Here is a 23,757-nt window from a genome sequence, read left to right as displayed (position 1 = left end):
GCCTCCCCGCGCCGTCCTCAAGGAACTGGCGGTTGCGGAAGGAAGCGCTTTCGTCAAATGCGGCCGAAAACTAACATTTTGTGTGTTGGGAGAAAAGCGGAACGCGAATTCTGCCGTGCTCCTACATTAGATGAGCGCCAACGGCCATACCATGATGAATACACCGGTTCTCGTCCGATCACCGAAGTTAAGCATCATCGGGCCCGGCTAGTACTTGGATGGGTGACCGCCTGGGGAACCCGGGTGCTGTTGGCTCCCTTCCTGTTTTTTTTTTTGTTATGTCGCCAGCCCAATTTTCAAACTACCTTTCTGTTGTGACAAAGATGCTTCCTTAAGCCTTTTAAACTACTGTAATGGTACGAAAATGCAGTAATTAACTCAGTTTGAGGGAGAATGTGCTAACCAAGTTTGCCAAGAAGACTTTGAAAACGACAAAACAGTACGAATCGGCAGGTGATTTCTGAAATACGTCACCGCCTATTGTTGTGTAGGAGTGTAGAGTTCCAAATTTGATTTGTAACCACGAATTTATTCCTTAGTCGTCTCGTCTCGTCTCGTCTCGTCTCGTCCCGCAGACGTTTGTCGTGCTTGCGCTGTCATATGGACCACGACCCGAGCGGCAGCGAGCGGCAGTCGAGCAAAGTCGGGACAAGTCGGGACGGGGACAGGGACAGGGATAGGAATAGTGCGAATGCACTGCAAACTACGCAGACACCTGGTGTGAGGCGAGGCGAGGCGAGGAAGCCCACATCGCTACCAGTGGGCCCTCCAGCACGACACTGGCGCACCCCGCACAGGCCCTCCGCTGAACACCAGCGACAAGATGCGTCCTCCGCTAGTGTCGAAGGCTGCACGCGCCCAGCGAATGACAGGGGGTGCAACGAGCAGCAGTGCATCTCACACACGCGGCGGTGCGCCCGCCAATTCGGTCGTCACTCTGCTGGGACGCCGGGCGCGCCTCCCGGCGCCGTCCTCGAGGAACTGGCGGTTGCGGAAGGAAGCGCTTTCGTCAAATGCGGCCGCAAACTAACATTTTGTGTGTTGGGAGAAAAGCCGAACGCGAATTCTGCCATGCTCCTACATTAGATGAGGGCCAACGGCCATACCATGATGAATACACCGGTTCTCGTCCGATCACCGAAGTTAAGCATCATCGGGCCCGGCTAGTACTTGGATGGGTGACCGCCTGGGAAACCCGGGTGCTGTTGGCTCCCTTCCTGTTTTTTTTTTTGTTATGTCGCCAGCCCAATTTTCAAACTACCTTTCTGTTGTGACAAAGATGCTTCCTTAAGCCTTTTAAACTACTGTAATGGTACGAAAATGCAGTAATTGACTCAGTTTGAGGGAGAATGTGCTAACCACGTTTGCCAAGAAGACTTTGAAAACGACAAAACAGTACGAATCGGCAGGTGATTTCTGAAATACGTCACCGCCTATTGTTGTGTAGGAGTGTAGAGTTCCAAATTTGATTTGTAACCACGAATTTATTCCTTAGTCGTCTCGTCTCGTCTCGTCTCGTCTCGTCCCGCAGACGTTTGTCGTGCTTGCGCTGTCATATGGACCACGACCCGAGCGGCAGCGAGCGGCAGTCGAGCAAAGTCGGGACAAGTCGGGACGGGGACAGGGACAGGGATAGGAATGGTGCGAATGCACTGCAAACTACGCAGACACCTGGTGTGAGGCGAGGCGAGGCGAGGAAGCCCACATCGCTACCAGTGGGCCCTCCAGCACGACACTGGCGCACCCCGCACAGGCCCTCCGCTGAGCACCAGGGACAAGATGCGTCCTCCGCTAGTGTCGAAGGCTGCACGCGCCCAGCGAATGACAGGGGGTGCAACGAGCAGCAGTGCGTCTCACACACGCGGCGGTGCGCCCGCCAATTCGGCCGTCACTCTGCTGGGACGCCGGGCGCGCCTCCCCGCGCCGTCCTCAAGGAACTGGCGGTTGCGGAAGGAAGCGCTTTCGTCAAATGCGGCCGAAAACTAACATTTTGTGTGTTGGGAGAAAAGCGGAACGCGAATTCTGCCGTGCTCCTACATTAGATGAGCGCCAACGGCCATACCATGATGAATACACCGGTTCTCGTCCGATCACCGAAGTTAAGCATCATCGGGCCCGGCTAGTACTTGGATGGGTGACCGCCTGGGGAACCCGGGTGCTGTTGGCTCCCTTCCTGTTTTTTTTTTTTGTTATGTCGCCAGCCCAATTTTCAAACTACCTTTCTGTTGTGACAAAGATGCTTCCTTAAGCCTTTTAAACTACTGTAATGGTACGAAAATGCAGTAATTAACTCAGTTTGAGGGAGAATGTGCTAACCAAGTTTGCCAATAAGACTTTGAAAACGACAAAACAGTACGAATCGGCAGGTGATTTCTGAAATACGTCACCGCCTATTGTTGTGTAGGAGTGTAGAGTTCCAAATTTGATTTGTAACCACGAATTTATTCCTTAGTCGTCTCGTCTCGTCTCGTCTCGTCTCGTCCCGCAGACGTTTGTCGTGCTTGCGCTGTCATATGGACCACGACCCGAGCGGCAGCGAGCGGCAGTCGAGCAAAGTCGGGACAAGTCGGGACGGGGACAGGGACAGGGATAGGAATGGTGCGAATGCACTGCAAACTACGCAGACACCTGGTGTGAGGCGAGGCGAGGCGAGGAAGCCCACATCGCTACCAGTGGGCCCTCCAGCACGACACTGGCGCACCCCGCACAGGCCCTCCGCTGAGCACCAGGGACAAGATGCGTCCTCCGCTAGTGTCGAAGGCTGCACGCGCCCAGCGAATGACAGGGGGTGCAACGAGCAGCAGTGCGTCTCACACACGCGGCGGTGCGCCCGCCAATTCGGCCGTCACTCTGCTGGGACGCCGGGCGCGCCTCCCCGCGCCGTCCTCAAGGAACTGGCGGTTGCGGAAGGAAGCGCTTTCGTCAAATGCGGCCGAAAACTAACATTTTGTGTGTTGGGAGAAAAGCGGAACGCGAATTCTGCCGTGCTCCTACATTAGATGAGCGCCAACGGCCATACCATGATGAATACACCGGTTCTCGTCCGATCACCGAAGTTAAGCATCATCGGGCCCGGCTAGTACTTGGATGGGTGACCGCCTGGGGAACCCGGGTGCTGTTGGCTCCCTTCCTGTTTTTTTTTTTGTTATGTCGCCAGCCCAATTTTCAAAATACCTTTCTGTTGTGACAAAGATGCTTCCTTAAGCCTTTTAAACTACTGTAATGGTACGAAAATGCAGTAATTAACTCAGTTTGAGGGAGAATGTGCTAACCAAGTTTGCCAAGAAGACTTTGAAAACGACAAAACAGTACGAATCGGCAGGTGATTTCTGAAATACGTCACCGCCTATTGTTGTGTAGGAGTGTAGAGTTCCAAATTTGATTTGTAACCACGAATTTATTCCTTAGTCGTCTCGTCTCGTCTCGTCTCGTCTCGTCCCGCAGACGTTTGTCGTGCTTGCGCTGTCATATGGACCACGACCCGAGCGGCAGCGAGCGGCAGTCGAGCAAAGTCGGGACAAGTCGGGACGGGGACAGGGACAGGGATAGGAATAGTGCGAATGCACTGCAAACTACGCAGACACCTGGTGTGAGGCGAGGCGAGGCGAGGAAGCCCACATCGCTACCAGTGGGCCCTCCAGCACGACACTGGCGCACCCCGCACAGGCCCTCCGCTGAACACCAGCGACAAGATGCGTCCTCCGCTAGTGTCGAAGGCTGCACGCGCCCAGCGAATGACAGGGGGTGCAACGAGCAGCAGTGCATCTCACACACGCGGCGGTGCGCCCGCCAATTCGGTCGTCACTCTGCTGGGACGCCGGGCGCGCCTCCCGGCGCCGTCCTCGAGGAACTGGCGGTTGCGGAAGGAAGCGCTTTCTTCAAATGCGGCCGCAAACTAACATTTTGTGTGTTGGGAGAAAAGCCGAACGCGAATTCTGCCATGCTCCTACATTAGATGAGGGCCAACGGCCATACCATGATGAATACACCGGTTCTCGTCCGATCACCGAAGTTAAGCATCATCGGGCCCGGCTAGTACTTGGATGGGTGACCGCCTGGGAAACCCGGGTGCTGTTGGCTCCCTTCCTGTTTTTTTTTTTTGTTATGTCGCCAGCCCAATTTTCAAACTACCTTTCTGTTGTGACAAAGATGCTTCCTTAAGCCTTTTAAACTACTGTAATGGTACGAAAATGCAGTAATTGACTCAGTTTGAGGGAGAATGTGCTAACCACGTTTGCCAAGAAGACTTTGAAAACGACAAAACAGTACGAATCGGCAGGTGATTTCTGAAATACGTCACCGCCTATTGTTGTGTAGGAGTGTAGAGTTCCAAATTTGATTTGTAACCACGAATTTATTCCTTAGTCGTCTCGTCTCGTCTCGTCTCGTCTCGTCCCGCAGACGTTTGTCGTGCTTGCGCTGTCATATGGACCACGACCCGAGCGGCAGCGAGCGGCAGTCGAGCAAAGTCGGGACAAGTCGGGACGGGGACAGGGACAGGGATAGGAATGGTGCGAATGCACTGCAAACTACGCAGACACCTGGTGTGAGGCGAGGCGAGGCGAGGAAGCCCACATCGCTACCAGTGGGCCCTCCAGCACGACACTGGCGCACCCCGCACAGGCCCTCCGCTGAGCACCAGGGACAAGATGCGTCCTCCGCTAGTGTCGAAGGCTGCACGCGCCCAGCGAATGACAGGGGGTGCAACGAGCAGCAGTGCGTCTCACACACGCGGCGGTGCGCCCGCCAATTCGGCCGTCACTCTGCTGGGACGCCGGGCGCGCCTCCCCGCGCCGTCCTCAAGGAACTGGCGGTTGCGGAAGGAAGCGCTTTCGTCAAATGCGGCCGAAAACTAACATTTTGTGTGTTGGGAGAAAAGCGGAACGCGAATTCTGCCGTGCTCCTACATTAGATGAGCGCCAACGGCCATACCATGATGAATCCACCGGTTCTCGTCCGATCACCGAAGTTAAGCATCATCGGGCCCGGCTAGTACTTGGATGGGTGACCGCCTGGGGAACCCGGGTGCTGTTGGCTCCCTTCCTGTTTTTTTTTTTTGTTATGTCGCCAGCCCAATTTTCAAACTACCTTTCTGTTGTGACAAAGATGCTTCCTTAAGCCTTTTAAACTACTGTAATGGTACGAAAATGCAGTAATTAACTCAGTTTGAGGGAGAATGTGCTAACCAAGTTTGCCAATAAGACTTTGAAAACGACAAAACAGTACGAATCGGCAGGTGATTTCTGAAATACGTCACCGCCTATTGTTGTGTAGGAGTGTAGAGTTCCAAATTTGATTTGTAACCACGAATTTATTCCTTAGTCGTCTCGTCTCGTCTCGTCTCGTCTCGTCCCGCAGACGTTTGTCGTGCTTGCGCTGTCATATGGACCACGACCCGAGCGGCAGCGAGCGGCAGTCGAGCAAAGTCGGGACAAGTCGGGACGGGGACAGGGACAGGGATAGGAATGGTGCGAATGCACTGCAAACTACGCAGACACCTGGTGTGAGGCGAGGCGAGGCGAGGAAGCCCACATCGCTACCAGTGGGCCCTCCAGCACGACACTGGCGCACCCCGCACAGGCCCTCCGCTGAGCACCAGGGACAAGATGCGTCCTCCGCTAGTGTCGAAGGCTGCACGCGCCCAGCGAATGACAGGGGGTGCAACGAGCAGCAGTGCGTCTCACACACGCGGCGGTGCGCCCGCCAATTCGGCCGTCACTCTGCTGGGACGCCGGGCGCGCCTCCCCGCGCCGTCCTCAAGGAACTGGCGGTTGCGGAAGGAAGCGCTTTCGTCAAATGCGGCCGAAAACTAACATTTTGTGTGTTGGGAGAAAAGCGGAACGCGAATTCTGCCGTGCTCCTACATTAGATGAGCGCCAACGGCCATACCATGATGAATACACCGGTTCTCGTCCGATCACCGAAGTTAAGCATCATCGGGCCCGGCTAGTACTTGGATGGGTGACCGCCTGGGGAACCCGGGTGCTGTTGGCTCCCTTCCTGTTTTTTTTTTTGTTATGTCGCCAGCCCAATTTTCAAACTACCTTTCTGTTGTGACAAAGATGCTTCCTTAAGCCTTTTAAACTACTGTAATGGTACGAAAATGCAGTAATTAACTCAGTTTGAGGGAGAATGTGCTAACCAAGTTTGCCAAGAAGACTTTGAAAACGACAAAACAGTACGAATCGGCAGGTGATTTCTGAAATACGTCACCGCCTATTGTTGTGTAGGAGTGTAGAGTTCCAAATTTGATTTGTAACCACGAATTTATTCCTTAGTCGTCTCGTCTCGTCTCGTCTCGTCTCGTCCCGCAGACGTTTGTCGTGCTTGCGCTGTCATATGGACCACGACCCGAGCGGCAGCGAGCGGCAGTCGAGCAAAGTCGGGACAAGTCGGGACGGGGACAGGGACAGGGATAGGAATAGTGCGAATGCACTGCAAACTACGCAGACACCTGGTGTGAGGCGAGGCGAGGCGAGGAAGCCCACATCGCTACCAGTGGGCCCTCCAGCACGACACTGGCGCACCCCGCACAGGCCCTCCGCTGAACACCAGCGACAAGATGCGTCCTCCGCTAGTGTCGAAGGCTGCACGCGCCCAGCGAATGACAGGGGGTGCAACGAGCAGCAGTGCATCTCACACACGCGGCGGTGCGCCCGCCAATTCGGTCGTCACTCTGCTGGGACGCCGGGCGCGCCTCCCGGCGCCGTCCTCGAGGAACTGGCGGTTGCGGAAGGAAGCGCTTTCGTCAAATGCGGCCGCAAACTAACATTTTGTGTGTTGGGAGAAAAGCCGAACGCGAATTCTGCCATGCTCCTACATTAGATGAGGGCCAACGGCCATACCATGATGAATACACCGGTTCTCGTCCGATCACCGAAGTTAAGCATCATCGGGCCCGGCTAGTACTTGGATGGGTGACCGCCTGGGAAACCCGGGTGCTGTTGGCTCCCTTCCTGTTTTTTTTTTTGTTATGTCGCCAGCCCAATTTTCAAACTACCTTTCTGTTGTGACAAAGATGCTTCCTTAAGCCTTTTAAACTACTGTAATGGTACGAAAATGCAGTAATTGACTCAGTTTGAGGGAGAATGTGCTAACCACGTTTGCCAAGAAGACTTTGAAAACGACAAAACAGTACGAATCGGCAGGTGATTTCTGAAATACGTCACCGCCTATTGTTGTGTAGGAGTGTAGAGTTCCAAATTTGATTTGTAACCACGAATTTATTCCTTAGTCGTCTCGTCTCGTCTCGTCTCGTCTCGTCCCGCAGACGTTTGTCGTGCTTGCGCTGTCATATGGACCACGACCCGAGCGGCAGCGAGCGGCAGTCGAGCAAAGTCGGGACAAGTCGGGACGGGGACAGGGACAGGGATAGGAATGGTGCGAATGCACTGCAAACTACGCAGACACCTGGTGTGAGGCGAGGCGAGGCGAGGAAGCCCACATCGCTACCAGTGGGCCCTCCAGCACGACACTGGCGCACCCCGCACAGGCCCTCCGCTGAGCACCAGGGACAAGATGCGTCCTCCGCTAGTGTCGAAGGCTGCACGCGCCCAGCGAATGACAGGGGGTGCAACGAGCAGCAGTGCGTCTCACACACGCGGCGGTGCGCCCGCCAATTCGGCCGTCACTCTGCTGGGACGCCGGGCGCGCCTCCCCGCGCCGTCCTCAAGGAACTGGCGGTTGCGGAAGGAAGCGCTTTCGTCAAATGCGGCCGAAAACTAACATTTTGTGTGTTGGGAGAAAAGCGGAACGCGAATTCTGCCGTGCTCCTACATTAGATGAGCGCCAACGGCCATACCATGATGAATACACCGGTTCTCGTCCGATCACCGAAGTTAAGCATCATCGGGCCCGGCTAGTACTTGGATGGGTGACCGCCTGGGGAACCCGGGTGCTGTTGGCTCCCTTCCTGTTTTTTTTTTTTGTTATGTCGCCAGCCCAATTTTCAAACTACCTTTCTGTTGTGACAAAGATGCTTCCTTAAGCCTTTTAAACTACTGTAATGGTACGAAAATGCAGTAATTAACTCAGTTTGAGGGAGAATGTGCTAACCAAGTTTGCCAATAAGACTTTGAAAACGACAAAACAGTACGAATCGGCAGGTGATTTCTGAAATACGTCACCGCCTATTGTTGTGTAGGAGTGTAGAGTTCCAAATTTGATTTGTAACCACGAATTTATTCCTTAGTCGTCTCGTCTCGTCTCGTCTCGTCTCGTCCCGCAGACGTTTGTCGTGCTTGCGCTGTCATATGGACCACGACCCGAGCGGCAGCGAGCGGCAGTCGAGCAAAGTCGGGACAAGTCGGGACGGGGACAGGGACAGGGATAGGAATGGTGCGAATGCACTGCAAACTACGCAGACACCTGGTGTGAGGCGAGGCGAGGCGAGGAAGCCCACATCGCTACCAGTGGGCCCTCCAGCACGACACTGGCGCACCCCGCACAGGCCCTCCGCTGAGCACCAGGGACAAGATGCGTCCTCCGCTAGTGTCGAAGGCTGCACGCGCCCAGCGAATGACAGGGGGTGCAACGAGCAGCAGTGCGTCTCACACACGCGGCGGTGCGCCCGCCAATTCGGCCGTCACTCTGCTGGGACGCCGGGCGCGCCTCCCCGCGCCGTCCTCAAGGAACTGGCGGTTGCGGAAGGAAGCGCTTTCGTCAAATGCGGCCGAAAACTAACATTTTGTGTGTTGGGAGAAAAGCGGAACGCGAATTCTGCCGTGCTCCTACATTAGATGAGCGCCAACGGCCATACCATGATGAATACACCGGTTCTCGTCCGATCACCGAAGTTAAGCATCATCGGGCCCGGCTAGTACTTGGATGGGTGACCGCCTGGGGAACCCGGGTGCTGTTGGCTCCCTTCCTGTTTTTTTTTTTTGTTATGTCGCCAGCCCAATTTTCAAACTACCTTTCTGTTGTGACAAAGATGCTTCCTTAAGCCTTTTAAACTACTGTAATGGTACGAAAATGCAGTAATTAACTCAGTTTGAGGGAGAATGTGCTAACCAAGTTTGCCAATAAGACTTTGAAAACGACAAAACAGTACGAATCGGCAGGTGATTTCTGAAATACGTCACCGCCTATTGTTGTGTAGGAGTGTAGAGTTCCAAATTTGATTTGTAACCACGAATTTATTCCTTAGTCGTCTCGTCTCGTCTCGTCTCGTCTCGTCCCGCAGACGTTTGTCGTGCTTGCGCTGTCATATGGACCACGACCCGAGCGGCAGCGAGCGGCAGTCGAGCAAAGTCGGGACAAGTCGGGACGGGGACAGGGACAGGGATAGGAATGGTGCGAATGCACTGCAAACTACGCAGACACCTGGTGTGAGGCGAGGCGAGGCGAGGAAGCCCACATCGCTACCAGTGGGCCCTCCAGCACGACACTGGCGCACCCCGCACAGGCCCTCCGCTGAGCACCAGGGACAAGATGCGTCCTCCGCTAGTGTCGAAGGCTGCACGCGCCCAGCGAATGACAGGGGGTGCAACGAGCAGCAGTGCGTCTCACACACGCGGCGGTGCGCCCGCCAATTCGGCCGTCACTCTGCTGGGACGCCGGGCGCGCCTCCCCGCGCCGTCCTCAAGGAACTGGCGGTTGCGGAAGGAAGCGCTTTCGTCAAATGCGGCCGAAAACTAACATTTTGTGTGTTGGGAGAAAAGCGGAACGCGAATTCTGCCGTGCTCCTACATTAGATGAGCGCCAACGGCCATACCATGATGAATACACCGGTTCTCGTCCGATCACCGAAGTTAAGCATCATCGGGCCCGGCTAGTACTTGGATGGGTGACCGCCTGGGAAACCCGGGTGCTGTTGGCTCCATTCCTGTTTTTTTTTTTTTTGTTATGTCGCCAGCCCAATTTTCAAACTACCTTTCTGTTGTGACAAAGATGCTTCCTTAAGCCTTTTAAACTACTGTAATGGTACGAAAATGCAGTAATTAACTCAGTTTGAGGGAGAATGTGCTAACCAAGTTTGCCAATAAGACTTTGAAAACGACAAAACAGTACGAATCGGCAGGTGATTTCTGAAATACGTCACCGCCTATTGTTGTGTAGGAGTGTAGAGTTCCAAATTTGATTTGTAACCACGAATTTATTCCTTAGTCGTCTCGTCTCGTCTCGTCTCGTCTCGTCCCGCAGACGTTTGTTGTGCTTGCGCTGTCATATGGACCACGACCCGAGCGGCAGCGAGCGGCAGTCGAGCAAAGTCGGGACAAGTCGGGACGGGGACAGGGACAGGGATAGGAATAGTGCGAATGCACTGCAAACTACGCAGACACCTGGTGTGAGGCGAGGCGAGGCGAGGAAGCCCACATCGCTACCAGTGGGCCCTCCAGCACGACACTGGCGCACCCCGCACAGGCCCTCCGCTGAACACCAGCGACAAGATGCGTCCTCCGCTAGTGTCGAAGGCTGCACGCGCCCAGCGAATGACAGGGGGTGCAACGAGCAGCAGTGCATCTCACACACGCGGCGGTGCGCCCGCCAATTCGGTCGTCACTCTGCTGGGACGCCGGGCGCGCCTCCCGGCGCCGTCCTCGAGGAACTGGCGGTTGCGGAAGGAAGCGCTTTCGTCAAATGCGGCCGCAAACTAACATTTTGTGTGTTGGGAGAAAAGCCGAACGCGAATTCTGCCATGCTCCTACATTAGATGAGGGCCAACGGCCATACCATGATGAATACACCGGTTCTCGTCCGATCACCGAAGTTAAGCATCATCGGGCCCGGCTAGTACTTGGATGGGTGACCGCCTGGGAAACCCGGGTGCTGTTGGCTCCCTTCCTGTTTTTTTTTTTGTTATGTCGCCAGCCCAATTTTCAAACTACCTTTCTGTTGTGACAAAGATGCTTCCTTAAGCCTTTTAAACTACTGTAATGGTACGAAAATGCAGTAATTGACTCAGTTTGAGGGAGAATGTGCTAACCACGTTTGCCAAGAAGACTTTGAAAACGACAAAACAGTACGAATCGGCAGGTGATTTCTGAAATACGTCACCGCCTATTGTTGTGTAGGAGTGTAGAGTTCCAAATTTGATTTGTAACCACGAATTTATTCCTTAGTCGTCTCGTCTCGTCTCGTCTCGTCTCGTCCCGCAGACGTTTGTCGTGCTTGCGCTGTCATATGGACCACGACCCGAGCGGCAGCGAGCGGCAGTCGAGCAAAGTCGGGACAAGTCGGGACGGGGACAGGGACAGGGATAGGAATGGTGCGAATGCACTGCAAACTACGCAGACACCTGGTGTGAGGCGAGGCGAGGCGAGGAAGCCCACATCGCTACCAGTGGGCCCTCCAGCACGACACTGGCGCACCCCGCACAGGCCCTCCGCTGAGCACCAGGGACAAGATGCGTCCTCCGCTAGTGTCGAAGGCTGCACGCGCCCAGCGAATGACAGGGGGTGCAACGAGCAGCAGTGCGTCTCACACACGCGGCGGTGCGCCCGCCAATTCGGCCGTCACTCTGCTGGGACGCCGGGCGCGCCTCCCCGCGCCGTCCTCAAGGAACTGGCGGTTGCGGAAAGAAGCGCTTTCGTCAAATGCGGCCGAAAACTAACATTTTGTGTGTTGGGAGAAAAGCGGAACGCGAATTCTGCCGTGCTCCTACATTAGATGAGCGCCAACGGCCATACCATGATGAATCCACCGGTTCTCGTCCGATCACCGAAGTTAAGCATCATCGGGCCCGGCTAGTACTTGGATGGGTGACCGCCTGGGGAACCCGGGTGCTGTTGGCTCCCTTCCTGTTTTTTTTTTTTGTTATGTCGCCAGCCCAATTTTCAAACTACCTTTCTGTTGTGACAAAGATGCTTCCTTAAGCCTTTTAAACTACTGTAATGGTACGAAAATGCAGTAATTAACTCAGTTTGAGGGAGAATGTGCTAACCAAGTTTGCCAATAAGACTTTGAAAACGACAAAACAGTACGAATCGGCAGGTGATTTCTGAAATACGTCACCGCCTATTGTTGTGTAGGAGTGTAGAGTTCCAAATTTGATTTGTAACCACGAATTTATTCCTTAGTCGTCTCGTCTCGTCTCGTCTCGTCTCGTCCCGCAGACGTTTGTCGTGCTTGCGCTGTCATATGGACCACGACCCGAGCGGCAGCGAGCGGCAGTCGAGCAAAGTCGGGACAAGTCGGGACGGGGACAGGGACAGGGATAGGAATGGTGCGAATGCACTGCAAACTACGCAGACACCTGGTGTGAGGCGAGGCGAGGCGAGGAAGCCCACATCGCTACCAGTGGGCCCTCCAGCACGACACTGGCGCACCCCGCACAGGCCCTCCGCTGAGCACCAGGGACAAGATGCGTCCTCCGCTAGTGTCGAAGGCTGCACGCGCCCAGCGAATGACAGGGGGTGCAACGAGCAGCAGTGCGTCTCACACACGCGGCGGTGCGCCCGCCAATTCGGCCGTCACTCTGCTGGGACGCCGGGCGCGCCTCCCCGCGCCGTCCTCAAGGAACTGGCGGTTGCGGAAGGAAGCGCTTTCGTCAAATGCGGCCGCAAACTAACATTTTGTGTGTTGGGAGAAAAGCGGAACGCGAATTCTGCCGTGCTCCTACATTAGATGAGCGCCAACGGCCATACCATGATGAATACACCGGTTCTCGTCCGATCACCGAAGTTAAGCATCATCGGGCCCGGCTAGTACTTGGATGGGTGACCGCCTGGGAAACCCGGGTGCTGTTGGCTCCCTTCCTGTTTTTTTTTTTTTGTTATGTCGCCAGCCCAATTTTCAAACTACCTTTCTGTTGTGACAAAGATGCTTCCTTAAGCCTTTTAAACTACTGTAATGGTACGAAAATGCAGTAATTGACTCAGTTTGAGGGAGAATGTGCTAACCACGTTTGCCAAGAAGACTTTGAAAACGACAAAACAGTACGAATCGGCAGGTGATTTCTGAAATACGTCACCGCCTATTGTTGTGTAGGAGTGTAGAGTTCCAAATTTGATTTGTAACCACGAATTTATTCCTTAGTCGTCTCGTCTCGTCTCGTCTCGTCTCGTCCCGCAGACGTTTGTCGTGCTTGCGCTGTCATATGGACCACGACCCGAGCGGCAGCGAGCGGCAGTCGAGCAAAGTCGGGACAAGTCGGGACGGGGACAGGGACAGGGATAGGAATGGTGCGAATGCACTGCAAACTACGCAGACACCTGGTGTGAGGCGAGGCGAGGCGAGGAAGCCCACATCGCTACCAGTGGGCCCTCCAGCACGACACTGGCGCACCCCGCACAGGCCCTCCGCTGAGCACCAGGGACAAGATGCGTCCTCCGCTAGTGTCGAAGGCTGCACGCGCCCAGCGAATGACAGGGGGTGCAACGAGCAGCAGTGCGTCTCACACACGCGGCGGTGCGCCCGCCAATTCGGCCGTCACTCTGCTGGGACGCCGGGCGCGCCTCCCCGCGCCGTCCTCAAGGAACTGGCGGTTGCGGAAGGAAGCGCTTTCGTCAAATGCGGCCGAAAACTAACATTTTGTGTGTTGGGAGAAAAGCGGAACGCGAATTCTGCCGTGCTCCTACATTAGATGAGCGCCAACGGCCATACCATGATGAATACACCGGTTCTCGTCCGATCACCGAAGTTAAGCATCATCGGGCCCGGCTAGTACTTGGATGGGTGACCGCCTGGGGAACCCGGGTGCTGTTGGCTCCCTTCCTGTTTTTTTTTTTTTGTTATGTCGCCAGCCCAATTTTCAAACTACCTTTCTGTTGTGACAAAGATGCTTCCTTAAGCCTTTTAAACTACTGTAATGGTACGAAAATGCAGTAATTAACTCAGTTTGAGGGAGAATGTGCTAACCAAGTTTGCCAATAAGACTTTGAAAACGACAAAACAGTACGAATCGGCAGGTGATTTCTGAAATACGTCACCGCCTATTGTTGTGTAGGAGTGTAGAGTTCCAAATTTGATTTGTAACCACGAATTTATTCCTTAGTCGTCTCGTCTCGTCTCGTCTCGTCTCGTCCCGCAGACGTTTGTCGTGCTTGCGCTGTCATATGGACCACGACCCGAGCGGCAGCGAGCGGCAGTCGAGCAAAGTCGGGACAAGTCGGGACGGGGACAGGGACAGGGATAGGAATGGTGCGAATGCACTGCAAACTACGCAGACACCTGGTGTGAGGCGAGGCGAGGCGAGGAAGCCCACATCGCTACCAGTGGGCCCTCCAGCACGACACTGGCGCACCCCGCACAGGCCCTCCGCTGAGCACCAGGGACAAGATGCGTCCTCCGCTAGTGTCGAAGGCTGCACGCGCCCAGCGAATGACAGGGGGTGCAACGAGCAGCAGTGCGTCTCACACACGCGGCGGTGCGCCCGCCAATTCGGCCGTCACTCTGCTGGGACGCCGGGCGCGCCTCCCCGCGCCGTCCTCAAGGAACTGGCGGTTGCGGAAGGAAGCGCTTTCGTCAAATGCGGCCGAAAACTAACATTTTGTGTGTTGGGAGAAAAGCGGAACGCGAATTCTGCCGTGCTCCTACATTAGATGAGCGCCAACGGCCATACCATGATGAATCCACCGGTTCTCGTCCGATCACCGAAGTTAAGCATCATCGGGCCCGGCTAGTACTTGGATGGGTGACCGCCTGGGGAACCCGGGTGCTGTTGGCTCCCTTCCTGTTTTTTTTTTTTGTTATGTCGCCAGCCCAATTTTCAAACTACCTTTCTGTTGTGACAAAGATGCTTCCTTAAGCCTTTTAAACTACTGTAATGGTACGAAAATGCAGTAATTAACTCAGTTTGAGGGAGAATGTGCTAACCAAGTTTGCCAATAAGACTTTGAAAACGACAAAACAGTACGAATCGGCAGGTGATTTCTGAAATACGTCACCGCCTATTGTTGTGTAGGAGTGTAGAGTTCCAAATTTGATTTGTAACCACGAATTTATTCCTTAGTCGTCTCGTCTCGTCTCGTCTCGTCTCGTCCCGCAGACGTTTGTCGTGCTTGCGCTGTCATATGGACCACGACCCGAGCGGCAGCGAGCGGCAGTCGAGCAAAGTCGGGACAAGTCGGGACGGGGACAGGGACAGGGATAGGAATGGTGCGAATGCACTGCAAACTACGCAGACACCTGGTGTGAGGCGAGGCGAGGCGAGGAAGCCCACATCGCTACCAGTGGGCCCTCCAGCACGACACTGGCGCACCCCGCACAGGCCCTCCGCTGAGCACCAGGGACAAGATGCGTCCTCCGCTAGTGTCGAAGGCTGCACGCGCCCAGCGAATGACAGGGGGTGCAACGAGCAGCAGTGCGTCTCACACACGCGGCGGTGCGCCCGCCAATTCGGCCGTCACTCTGCTGGGACGCCGGGCGCGCCTCCCCGCGCCGTCCTCAAGGAACTGGCGGTTGCGGAAGGAAGCGCTTTCGTCAAATGCGGCCGCAAACTAACATTTTGTGTGTTGGGAGAAAAGCGGAACGCGAATTCTGCCGTGCTCCTACATTAGATGAGCGCCAACGGCCATACCATGATGAATACACCGGTTCTCGTCCGATCACCGAAGTTAAGCATCATCGGGCCCGGCTAGTACTTGGATGGGTGACCGCCTGGGAAACCCGGGTGCTGTTGGCTCCCTTCCTGTTTTTTTTTTTTTGTTATGTCGCCAGCCCAATTTTCAAACTACCTTTCTGTTGTGACAAAGATGCTTCCTTAAGCCTTTTAAACTACTGTAATGGTACGAAAATGCAGTAATTGACTCAGTTTGAGGGAGAATGTGCTAACCACGTTTGCCAAGAAGACTTTGAAAACGACAAAACAGTACGAATCGGCAGGTGATTTCTGAAATACGTCACCGCCTATTGTTGTGTAGGAGTGTAGAGTTCCAAATTTGATTTGTAACCACGAATTTATTCCTTAGTCGTCTCGTCTCGTCTCGTCTCGTCTCGTCCCGCAGACGTTTGTCGTGCTTGCGCTGTCATATGGACCACGACCCGAGCGGCAGCGAGCGGCAGTCGAGCAAAGTCGGGACAAGTCGGGACGGGGACAGGGACAGGGATAGGAATGGTGCGAATGCACTGCAAACTACGCAGACACCTGGTGTGAGGCGAGGCGAGGCGAGGAAGCCCACATCGCTACCAGTGGGCCCTCCAGCACGACACTGGCGCACCCCGCACAGGCCCTCCGCTGAGCACCAGGGACAAGATGCGTCCTCCGCTAGTGTCGAAGGCTGCACGCGCCCAGCGAATGACAGGGGGTGCAACGAGCAGCAGTGCGTCTCACACACGCGGCGGTGCGCCCGCCAATTCGGCCGTCACTCTGCTGGGACGCCGGGCGCGCCTCCCCGCGCCGTCCTCAAGGAACTGGCGGTTGCGGAAGGAAGCGCTTTCGTCAAATGCGGCCGAAAACTAACATTTTGTGTGTTGGGAGAAAAGCGGAACGCGAATTCTGCCGTGCTCCTACATTAGATGAGCGCCAACGGCCATACCATGATGAATACACCGGTTCTCGTCCGATCACCGAAGTTAAGCATCATCGGGCCCGGCTAGTACTTGGATGGGTGACCGCCTGGGGAACCCGGGTGCTGTTGGCTCCCTTCCTGTTTTTTTTTTTTGTTATGTCGCCAGCCCAATTTTCAAACTACCTTTCTGTTGTGACAAAGATGCTTCCTTAAGCCTTTTAAACTACTGTAATGGTACGAAAATGCAGTAATTAACTCAGTTTGAGGGAGAATGTGCTAACCAAGTTTGCCAATAAGACTTTGAAAACGACAAAACAGTACGAATCGGCAGGTGATTTCTGAAATACGTCACCGCCTATTGTTGTGTAGGAGTGTAGAGTTCCAAATTTGATTTGTAACCACGAATTTATTCCTTAGTCGTCTCGTCTCGTCTCGTCTCGTCTCGTCCCGCAGACGTTTGTCGTGCTTGCGCTGTCATATGGACCACGACCCGAGCGGCAGCGAGCGGCAGTCGAGCAAAGTCGGGACAAGTCGGGACGGGGACAGGGACAGGGATAGGAATAGTGCGAATGCACTGCAAACTACGCAGACACCTGGTGTGAGGCGAGGCGAGGCGAGGAAGCCCACATCGCTACCAGTGGGCCCTCCAGCACGACACTGGCGCACCCCGCACAGGCCCTCCGCTGAACACCAGCGACAAGATGCGTCCTCCGCTAGTGTCGAAGGCTGCACGCGCCCAGCGAATGACAGGGGGTGCAACGAGCAGCAGTGCATCTCACACACGCGGCGGTGCGCCCGCCAATTCGGTCGTCACTCTGCTGGGACGCCGGGCGCGCCTCCCGGCGCCGTCCTCGAGGAACTGGCGGTTGCGGAAGGAAGCGCTTTCGTCAAATGCGGCCGCAAACTAACATTTTGTGTGTTGGGAGAAAAGCCGAACGCGAATTCTGCCATTCTCCTACATTAGATGAGGGCCAACGGCCATACCATGATGAATACACCGGTTCTCGTCCGATCACCGAAGTTAAGCATCATCGGGCCCGGCTAGTACTTGGATGGGTGACCGCCTGGGAAACCCGGGTGCTGTTGGCTCCCTTCCTGTTTTTTTTTTTGTTATGTCGCCAGCCCAATTTTCAAACTACCTTTCTGTTGTGACAAAGATGCTTCCTTAAGCCTTTTAAACTACTGTAATGGTACGAAAATGCAGTAATTGACTCAGTTTGAGGGAGAATGTGCTAACCACGTTTGCCAAGAAGACTTTGAAAACGACAAAACAGTACGAATCGGCAGGTGATTTCTGAAATACGTCACCGCCTATTGTTGTGTAGGAGTGTAGAGTTCCAAATTTGATTTGTAACCACGAATTTATTCCTTAGTCGTCTCGTCTCGTCTCGTCTCGTCTCGTCCCGCAGACGTTTGTCGTGCTTGCGCTGTCATATGGACCACGACCCGAGCGGCAGCGAGCGGCAGTCGAGCAAAGTCGGGACAAGTCGGGACGGGGACAGGGACAGGGATAGGAATGGTGCGAATGCACTGCAAACTACGCAGACACCTGGTGTGAGGCGAGGCGAGGCGAGGAAGCCCACATCGCTACCAGTGGGCCCTCCAGCACGACACTGGCGCACCCCGCACTGGCCCTCCGCTGAGCACCAGGGACAAGATGCGTCCTCCGCTAGTGTCGAAGGCTGCACGCGCCCAGCGAATGACAGGGGGTGCAACGAGCAGCAGTGCGTCTCACACACGCGGCGGTGCGCCCGCCAATTCGGCCGTCACTCTGCTGGGACGCCGGGCGCGCCTCCCCGCGCCGTCCTCAAGGAACTGGCGGTTGCGGAAGGAAGCGCTTTCGTCAAATGCGGCCGAAAACTAACATTTTGTGTGTTGGGAGAAAAGCGGAACGCGAATTCTGCCGTGCTCCTACATTAGATGAGCGCCAACGGCCATACCATGATGAATACACCGGTTCTCGTCCGATCACCGAAGTTAAGCATCATCGGGCCCGGCTAGTACTTGGATGGGTGACCGCCTGGGGAACCCGGGTGCTGTTGGCTCCCTTCCTGTTTTTTTTTTTTGTTATGTCGCCAGCCCAATTTTCAAACTACCTTTCTGTTGTGACAAAGATGCTTCCTTAAGCCTTTTAAACTACTGTAATGGTACGAAAATGCAGTAATTAACTCAGTTTGAGGGAGAATGTGCTAACCAAGTTTGCCAATAAGACTTTGAAAACGACAAAACAGTACGAATCGGCAGGTGATTTCTGAAATACGTCACCGCCTATTGTTGTGTAGGAGTGTAGAGTTCCAAATTTGATTTGTAACCACGAATTTATTCCTTAGTCGTCTCGTCTCGTCTCGTCTCGTCTCGTCCCGCAGACGTTTGTCGTGCTTGCGCTGTCATATGGACCACGACCCGAGCGGCAGCGAGCGGCAGTCGAGCAAAGTCGGGACAAGTCGGGACGGGGACAGGGACAGGGATAGGAATGGTGCGAATGCACTGCAAACTACGCAGACACCTGGTGTGAGGCGAGGCGAGGCGAGGAAGCCCACATCGCTACCAGTGGGCCCTCCAGCACGACACTGGCGCACCCCGCACAGGCCCTCCGCTGAGCACCAGGGACAAGATGCGTCCTCCGCTAGTGTCGAAGGCTGCACGCGCCCAGCGAATGACAGGGGGTGCAACGAGCAGCAGTGCGTCTCACACACGCGGCGGTGCGCCCGCCAATTCGGCCGTCACTCTGCTGGGACGCCGGGCGCGCCTCCCCGCGCCGTCCTCAAGGAACTGGCGGTTGCGGAAGGAAGCGCTTTCGTCAAATGCGGCCGAAAACTAACATTTTGTGTGTTGGGAGAAAAGCGGAACGCGAATTCTGCCGTGCTCCTACATTAGATGAGCGCCAACGGCCATACCATGATGAATACACCGGTTCTCGTCCGATCACCGAAGTTAAGCATCATCGGGCCCGGCTAGTACTTGGATGGGTGACCGCCTGGGGAACCCGGGTGCTGTTGGCTCCCTTCCTGTTTTTTTTTTTTGTTATGTCGCCAGCCCAATTTTCAAACTACCTTTCTGTTGTGACAAAGATGCTTCCTTAAGCCTTTTAAACTACTGTAATGGTACGAAAATGCAGTAATTAACTCAGTTTGAGGGAGAATGTGCTAACCAAGTTTGCCAATAAGACTTTGAAAACGACAAAACAGTACGAATCGGCAGGTGATTTCTGAAATACGTCACCGCCTATTGTTGTGTAGGAGTGTAGAGTTCCAAATTTGATTTGTAACCACGAATTTATTCCTTAGTCGTCTCGTCTCGTCTCGTCTCGTCTCGTCCCGCAGACGTTTGTCGTGCTTGCGCTGTCATATGGACCACGACCCGAGCGGCAGCGAGCGGCAGTCGAGCAAAGTCGGGACAAGTCGGGACGGGGACAGGGACAGGGATAGGAATGGTGCGAATGCACTGCAAACTACGCAGACACCTGGTGTGAGGCGAGGCGAGGCGAGGAAGCCCACATCGCTACCAGTGGGCCCTCCAGCACGACACTGGCGCACCCCGCACAGGCCCTCCGCTGAGCACCAGGGACAAGATGCGTCCTCCGCTAGTGTCGAAGGCTGCACGCGCCCAGCGAATGACAGGGGGTGCAACGAGCAGCAGTGCGTCTCACACACGCGGCGGTGCGCCCGCCAATTCGGCCGTCACTCTGCTGGGACGCCGGGCGCGCCTCCCCGCGCCGTCCTCAAGGAACTGGCGGTTGCGGAAGGAAGCGCTTTCGTCAAATGCGGCCGAAAACTAACATTTTGTTTGTTGGGAGAAAAGCGGAACGCGAATTCTGCCGTGCTCCTACATTAGATGAGCGCCAACGGCCATACCATGATGAATACACCGGTTCTCGTCCGATCACCGAAGTTAAGCATCATCGGGCCCGGCTAGTACTTGGATGGGTGACCGCCTGGGGAACCCGGGTGCTGTTGGCTCCCTTCCTGTTTTTTTTTTTTGTTATGTCGCCAGCCCAATTTTCAAACTACCTTTCTGTTGTGACAAAGATGCTTCCTTAAGCCTTTTAAACTACTGTAATGGTACGAAAATGCAGTAATTAACTCAGTTTGAGGGAGAATGTGCTAACCAAGTTTGCCAATAAGACTTTGAAAACGACAAAACAGTACGAATCGGCAGGTGATTTCTGAAATACGTCACCGCCTATTGTTGTGTAGGAGTGTAGAGTTCCAAATTTGATTTGTAACCACGAATTTATTCCTTAGTCGTCTCGTCTCGTCTCGTCTCGTCTCGTCCCGCAGACGTTTGTCGTGCTTGCGCTGTCATATGGACCACGACCCGAGCGGCAGCGAGCGGCAGTCGAGCAAAGTCGGGACAAGTCGGGACGGGGACAGGGACAGGGATAGGAATGGTGCGAATGCACTGCAAACTACGCAGACACCTGGTGTGAGGCGAGGCGAGGCGAGGAAGCCCACATCGCTACCAGTGGGCCCTCCAGCACGACACTGGCGCACCCCGCACAGGCCCTCCGCTGAGCACCAGGGACAAGATGCGTCCTCCGCTAGTGTCGAAGGCTGCACGCGCCCAGCGAATGACAGGGGGTGCAACGAGCAGCAGTGCGTCTCACACACGCGGCGGTGCGCCCGCCAATTCGGCCGTCACTCTGCTGGGACGCCGGGCGCGCCTCCCCGCGCCGTCCTCAAGGAACTGGCGGTTGCGGAAGGAAGCGCTTTCGTCAAATGCGGCCGAAAACTAACATTTTGTGTGTTGGGAGAAAAGCGGAACGCGAATTCTGCCGTGCTCCTACATTAGATGAGCGCCAACGGCCATACCATGATGAATACACCGGTTCTCGTCCGATCACCGAAGTTAAGCATCATCGGGCCCGGCTAGTACTTGGATGGGTGACCGCCTGGGGAACCCGGGTGCTGTTGGCTCCCTTCCTGTTTTTTTTTTTGTTATGTCGCCAGCCCAATTTTCAAACTACCTTTCTGTTGTGACAAAGATGCTTCCTTAAGCCTTTTAAACTACTGTAATGGTACGAAAATGCAGTAATTAACTCAGTTTGAGGGAGAATGTGCTAACCAAGTTTGCCAATAAGACTTTGAAAACGACAAAACAGTACGAATCGGCAGGTGATTTCTGAAATACGTCACCGCCTATTGTTGTGTAGGAGTGTAGAGTTCCAAATTTGATTTGTAACCACGAATTTATTCCTTAGTCGTCTCGTCTCGTCTCGTCTCGTCTCGTCCCGCAGACGTTTGTCGTGCTTGCGCTGTCATATGGACCACGACCCGAGCGGCAGCGAGCGGCAGTCGAGCAAAGTCGGGACAAGTCGGGACGGGGACAGGGACAGGGATAGGAATGGTGCGAATGCACTGCAAACTACGCAGACACCTGGTGTGAGGCGAGGCGAGGCGAGGAAGCCCACATCGCTACCAGTGGGCCCTCCAGCACGACACTGGCGCACCCTGCACAGGCCCTCCGCTGAGCACCAGGGACAAGATGCGTCCTCCGCTAGTGTCGAAGGCTGCACGCGCCCAGCGAATGACAGGGGGTGCAACGAGCAGCAGTGCGTCTCACACACGCGGCGGTGCGCCCGCCAATTCGGCCGTCACTCTGCTGGGACGCCGGGCGCGCCTCCCCGCGCCGTCCTCAAGGAACTGGCGGTTGCGGAAGGAAGCGCTTTCGTCAAATGCGGCCGAAAACTAACATTTTGTGTGTTGGGAGAAAAGCGGAACGCGAATTCTGCCGTGCTCCTACATTAGATGAGCGCCAACGGCCATACCATGATGAATACACCGGTTCTCGTCCGATCACCGAAGTTAAGCATCATCGGGCCCGGCTAGTACTTGGATGGGTGACCGCCTGGGGAACCCGGGTGCTGTTGGCTCCCTTCCTGTTTTTTTTTTTGTTATGTCGCCAGCCCAATTTTCAAACTACCTTTCTGTTGTGACAAAGATGCTTCCTTAAGCCTTTTAAACTACTGTAATGGTACGAAAATGCAGTAATTAACTCAGTTTGAGGGAGAATGTGCTAACCAAGTTTGCCAATAAGACTTTGAAAACGACAAAACAGTACGAATCGGCAGGTGATTTCTGAAATACGTCACCGCCTATTGTTGTGTAGGAGTGTAGAGTTCCAAATTTGATTTGTAACCACGAATTTATTCCTTAGTCGTCTCGTCTCGTCTCGTCTCGTCTCGTCCCGCAGACGTTTGTCGTGCTTGCGCTGTCATATGGACCACGACCCGAGCGGCAGCGAGCGGCAGTCGAGCAAAGTCGGGACAAGTCGGGACGGGGACAGGGACAGGGATAGGAATGGTGCGAATGCACTGCAAACTACGCAGACACCTGGTGTGAGGCGAGGCGAGGCGAGGAAGCCCACATCGCTACCAGTGGGCCCTCCAGCACGACACTGGCGCACCCCGCACAGGCCCTCCGCTGAGCACCAGGGACAAGATGCGTCCTCCGCTAGTGTCGAAGGCTGCACGCGCCCAGCGAATGACAGGGGGTGCAACGAGCAGCAGTGCGTCTCACACACGCGGCGGTGCGCCCGCCAATTCGGCCGTCACTCTGCTGGGACGCCGGGCGCGCCTCCCCGCGCCGTCCTCAAGGAACTGGCGGTTGCGGAAGGAAGCGCTTTCGTCAAATGCGGCCGAAAACTAACATTTTGTGTGTTGGGAGAAAAGCGGAACGCGAATTCTGCCGTGCTCCTACATTAGATGAGCGCCAACGGCCATACCATGATGAATACACCGGTTCTCGTCCGATCACCGAAGTTAAGCATCATCGGGCCCGGCTAGTACTTGGATGGGTGACCGCCTGGGGAACCCGGGTGCTGTTGGCTCCCTTCCTGTTTTTTTTTTTGTTATGTCGCCAGCCCAATTTTCAAACTACCTTTCTGTTGTGACAAAGATGCTTCCTTAAGCCTTTTAAACTACTGTAATGGTACGAAAATGCAGTAATTAACTCAGTTTGAGGGAGAATGTGCTAACCAAGTTTGCCAATAAGACTTTGAAAACGACAAAACAGTACGAATCGGCAGGTGATTTCTGAAATACGTCACCGCCTATTGTTGTGTAGGAGTGTAGAGTTCCAAATTTGATTTGTAACCACGAATTTATTCCTTAGTCGTCTCGTCTCGTCTCGTCTCGTCTCGTCTCGTCCCGCAGACGTTTGTCGTGCTTGCGCTGTCATATGGACCACGACCCGAGCGGCAGCGAGCGGCAGTCGAGCAAAGTCGGGACAAGTCGGGACGGGGACAGGGACAGGGATAGGAATGGTGCGAATGCACTGCAAACTACGCAGACACCTGGTGTGAGGCGAGGCGAGGCGAGGAAGCCCACATCGCTACCAGTGGGCCCTCCAGCACGACACTGGCGCAC

The 23,757-nt window shown here is 54.9% G+C and overlaps 25 non-coding genes across 25 annotated transcripts; all 25 read left to right on the top strand.

Moving 5' to 3' along the window:
• Window positions 1-136: 136 nt before the first annotated feature.
• On the top strand, window positions 137-255 carry LOC126178218 (5S ribosomal RNA). Its single transcript, XR_007536129.1, has one exon. It is a non-coding gene; the product is annotated as a 5S ribosomal RNA (ribosomal RNA).
• An 837-nt stretch (window positions 256-1,092) lies between these two features.
• On the top strand, window positions 1,093-1,211 carry LOC126177943 (5S ribosomal RNA). The gene has a single exon (XR_007535868.1). It is a non-coding gene; the product is annotated as a 5S ribosomal RNA (ribosomal RNA).
• An 837-nt stretch (window positions 1,212-2,048) lies between these two features.
• Window positions 2,049-2,167, top strand: LOC126178217 (5S ribosomal RNA). Its single transcript, XR_007536128.1, has one exon. It is a non-coding gene; the product is annotated as a 5S ribosomal RNA (ribosomal RNA).
• Window positions 2,168-3,005: 838 nt separating this feature from the next.
• Window positions 3,006-3,124, top strand: LOC126178216 (5S ribosomal RNA). The gene has a single exon (XR_007536127.1). It is a non-coding gene; the product is annotated as a 5S ribosomal RNA (ribosomal RNA).
• An 837-nt stretch (window positions 3,125-3,961) lies between these two features.
• Window positions 3,962-4,080, top strand: LOC126177932 (5S ribosomal RNA). The gene has a single exon (XR_007535867.1). It is a non-coding gene; the product is annotated as a 5S ribosomal RNA (ribosomal RNA).
• An 838-nt stretch (window positions 4,081-4,918) lies between these two features.
• On the top strand, window positions 4,919-5,037 carry LOC126178258 (5S ribosomal RNA). The gene has a single exon (XR_007536168.1). It is a non-coding gene; the product is annotated as a 5S ribosomal RNA (ribosomal RNA).
• Window positions 5,038-5,875: 838 nt separating this feature from the next.
• On the top strand, window positions 5,876-5,994 carry LOC126178214 (5S ribosomal RNA). Its single transcript, XR_007536126.1, has one exon. It is a non-coding gene; the product is annotated as a 5S ribosomal RNA (ribosomal RNA).
• An 837-nt stretch (window positions 5,995-6,831) lies between these two features.
• LOC126177921 (5S ribosomal RNA) lies at window positions 6,832-6,950 on the top strand. The gene has a single exon (XR_007535866.1). It is a non-coding gene; the product is annotated as a 5S ribosomal RNA (ribosomal RNA).
• Window positions 6,951-7,787: 837 nt separating this feature from the next.
• Window positions 7,788-7,906, top strand: LOC126178213 (5S ribosomal RNA). Its single transcript, XR_007536125.1, has one exon. It is a non-coding gene; the product is annotated as a 5S ribosomal RNA (ribosomal RNA).
• Window positions 7,907-8,744: 838 nt separating this feature from the next.
• On the top strand, window positions 8,745-8,863 carry LOC126178212 (5S ribosomal RNA). Its single transcript, XR_007536124.1, has one exon. It is a non-coding gene; the product is annotated as a 5S ribosomal RNA (ribosomal RNA).
• Window positions 8,864-9,701: 838 nt separating this feature from the next.
• Window positions 9,702-9,820, top strand: LOC126177909 (5S ribosomal RNA). The gene has a single exon (XR_007535865.1). It is a non-coding gene; the product is annotated as a 5S ribosomal RNA (ribosomal RNA).
• An 840-nt stretch (window positions 9,821-10,660) lies between these two features.
• LOC126177897 (5S ribosomal RNA) lies at window positions 10,661-10,779 on the top strand. Its single transcript, XR_007535863.1, has one exon. It is a non-coding gene; the product is annotated as a 5S ribosomal RNA (ribosomal RNA).
• Window positions 10,780-11,616: 837 nt separating this feature from the next.
• LOC126178256 (5S ribosomal RNA) lies at window positions 11,617-11,735 on the top strand. The gene has a single exon (XR_007536166.1). It is a non-coding gene; the product is annotated as a 5S ribosomal RNA (ribosomal RNA).
• An 838-nt stretch (window positions 11,736-12,573) lies between these two features.
• Window positions 12,574-12,692, top strand: LOC126177885 (5S ribosomal RNA). The gene has a single exon (XR_007535862.1). It is a non-coding gene; the product is annotated as a 5S ribosomal RNA (ribosomal RNA).
• An 839-nt stretch (window positions 12,693-13,531) lies between these two features.
• On the top strand, window positions 13,532-13,650 carry LOC126178211 (5S ribosomal RNA). The gene has a single exon (XR_007536123.1). It is a non-coding gene; the product is annotated as a 5S ribosomal RNA (ribosomal RNA).
• An 839-nt stretch (window positions 13,651-14,489) lies between these two features.
• On the top strand, window positions 14,490-14,608 carry LOC126178255 (5S ribosomal RNA). Its single transcript, XR_007536165.1, has one exon. It is a non-coding gene; the product is annotated as a 5S ribosomal RNA (ribosomal RNA).
• An 838-nt stretch (window positions 14,609-15,446) lies between these two features.
• Window positions 15,447-15,565, top strand: LOC126177873 (5S ribosomal RNA). The gene has a single exon (XR_007535861.1). It is a non-coding gene; the product is annotated as a 5S ribosomal RNA (ribosomal RNA).
• Window positions 15,566-16,404: 839 nt separating this feature from the next.
• LOC126178209 (5S ribosomal RNA) lies at window positions 16,405-16,523 on the top strand. The gene has a single exon (XR_007536121.1). It is a non-coding gene; the product is annotated as a 5S ribosomal RNA (ribosomal RNA).
• Window positions 16,524-17,361: 838 nt separating this feature from the next.
• On the top strand, window positions 17,362-17,480 carry LOC126177862 (5S ribosomal RNA). The gene has a single exon (XR_007535860.1). It is a non-coding gene; the product is annotated as a 5S ribosomal RNA (ribosomal RNA).
• An 837-nt stretch (window positions 17,481-18,317) lies between these two features.
• LOC126178208 (5S ribosomal RNA) lies at window positions 18,318-18,436 on the top strand. The gene has a single exon (XR_007536120.1). It is a non-coding gene; the product is annotated as a 5S ribosomal RNA (ribosomal RNA).
• Window positions 18,437-19,274: 838 nt separating this feature from the next.
• LOC126178207 (5S ribosomal RNA) lies at window positions 19,275-19,393 on the top strand. The gene has a single exon (XR_007536119.1). It is a non-coding gene; the product is annotated as a 5S ribosomal RNA (ribosomal RNA).
• An 838-nt stretch (window positions 19,394-20,231) lies between these two features.
• Window positions 20,232-20,350, top strand: LOC126178206 (5S ribosomal RNA). Its single transcript, XR_007536118.1, has one exon. It is a non-coding gene; the product is annotated as a 5S ribosomal RNA (ribosomal RNA).
• An 838-nt stretch (window positions 20,351-21,188) lies between these two features.
• Window positions 21,189-21,307, top strand: LOC126178205 (5S ribosomal RNA). The gene has a single exon (XR_007536117.1). It is a non-coding gene; the product is annotated as a 5S ribosomal RNA (ribosomal RNA).
• An 837-nt stretch (window positions 21,308-22,144) lies between these two features.
• LOC126178204 (5S ribosomal RNA) lies at window positions 22,145-22,263 on the top strand. Its single transcript, XR_007536116.1, has one exon. It is a non-coding gene; the product is annotated as a 5S ribosomal RNA (ribosomal RNA).
• Window positions 22,264-23,100: 837 nt separating this feature from the next.
• On the top strand, window positions 23,101-23,219 carry LOC126178203 (5S ribosomal RNA). The gene has a single exon (XR_007536115.1). It is a non-coding gene; the product is annotated as a 5S ribosomal RNA (ribosomal RNA).
• Window positions 23,220-23,757: the final 538 nt, after the last annotated feature.

This window comes from Schistocerca cancellata, chromosome 3 (genome assembly GCF_023864275.1).
Source record: "Schistocerca cancellata isolate TAMUIC-IGC-003103 chromosome 3, iqSchCanc2.1, whole genome shotgun sequence".
Lineage (NCBI taxonomy): Eukaryota > Metazoa > Arthropoda > Insecta > Orthoptera > Acrididae > Schistocerca > Schistocerca cancellata.
This window is presented reverse-complemented; position numbering and strand designations above follow the sequence as displayed.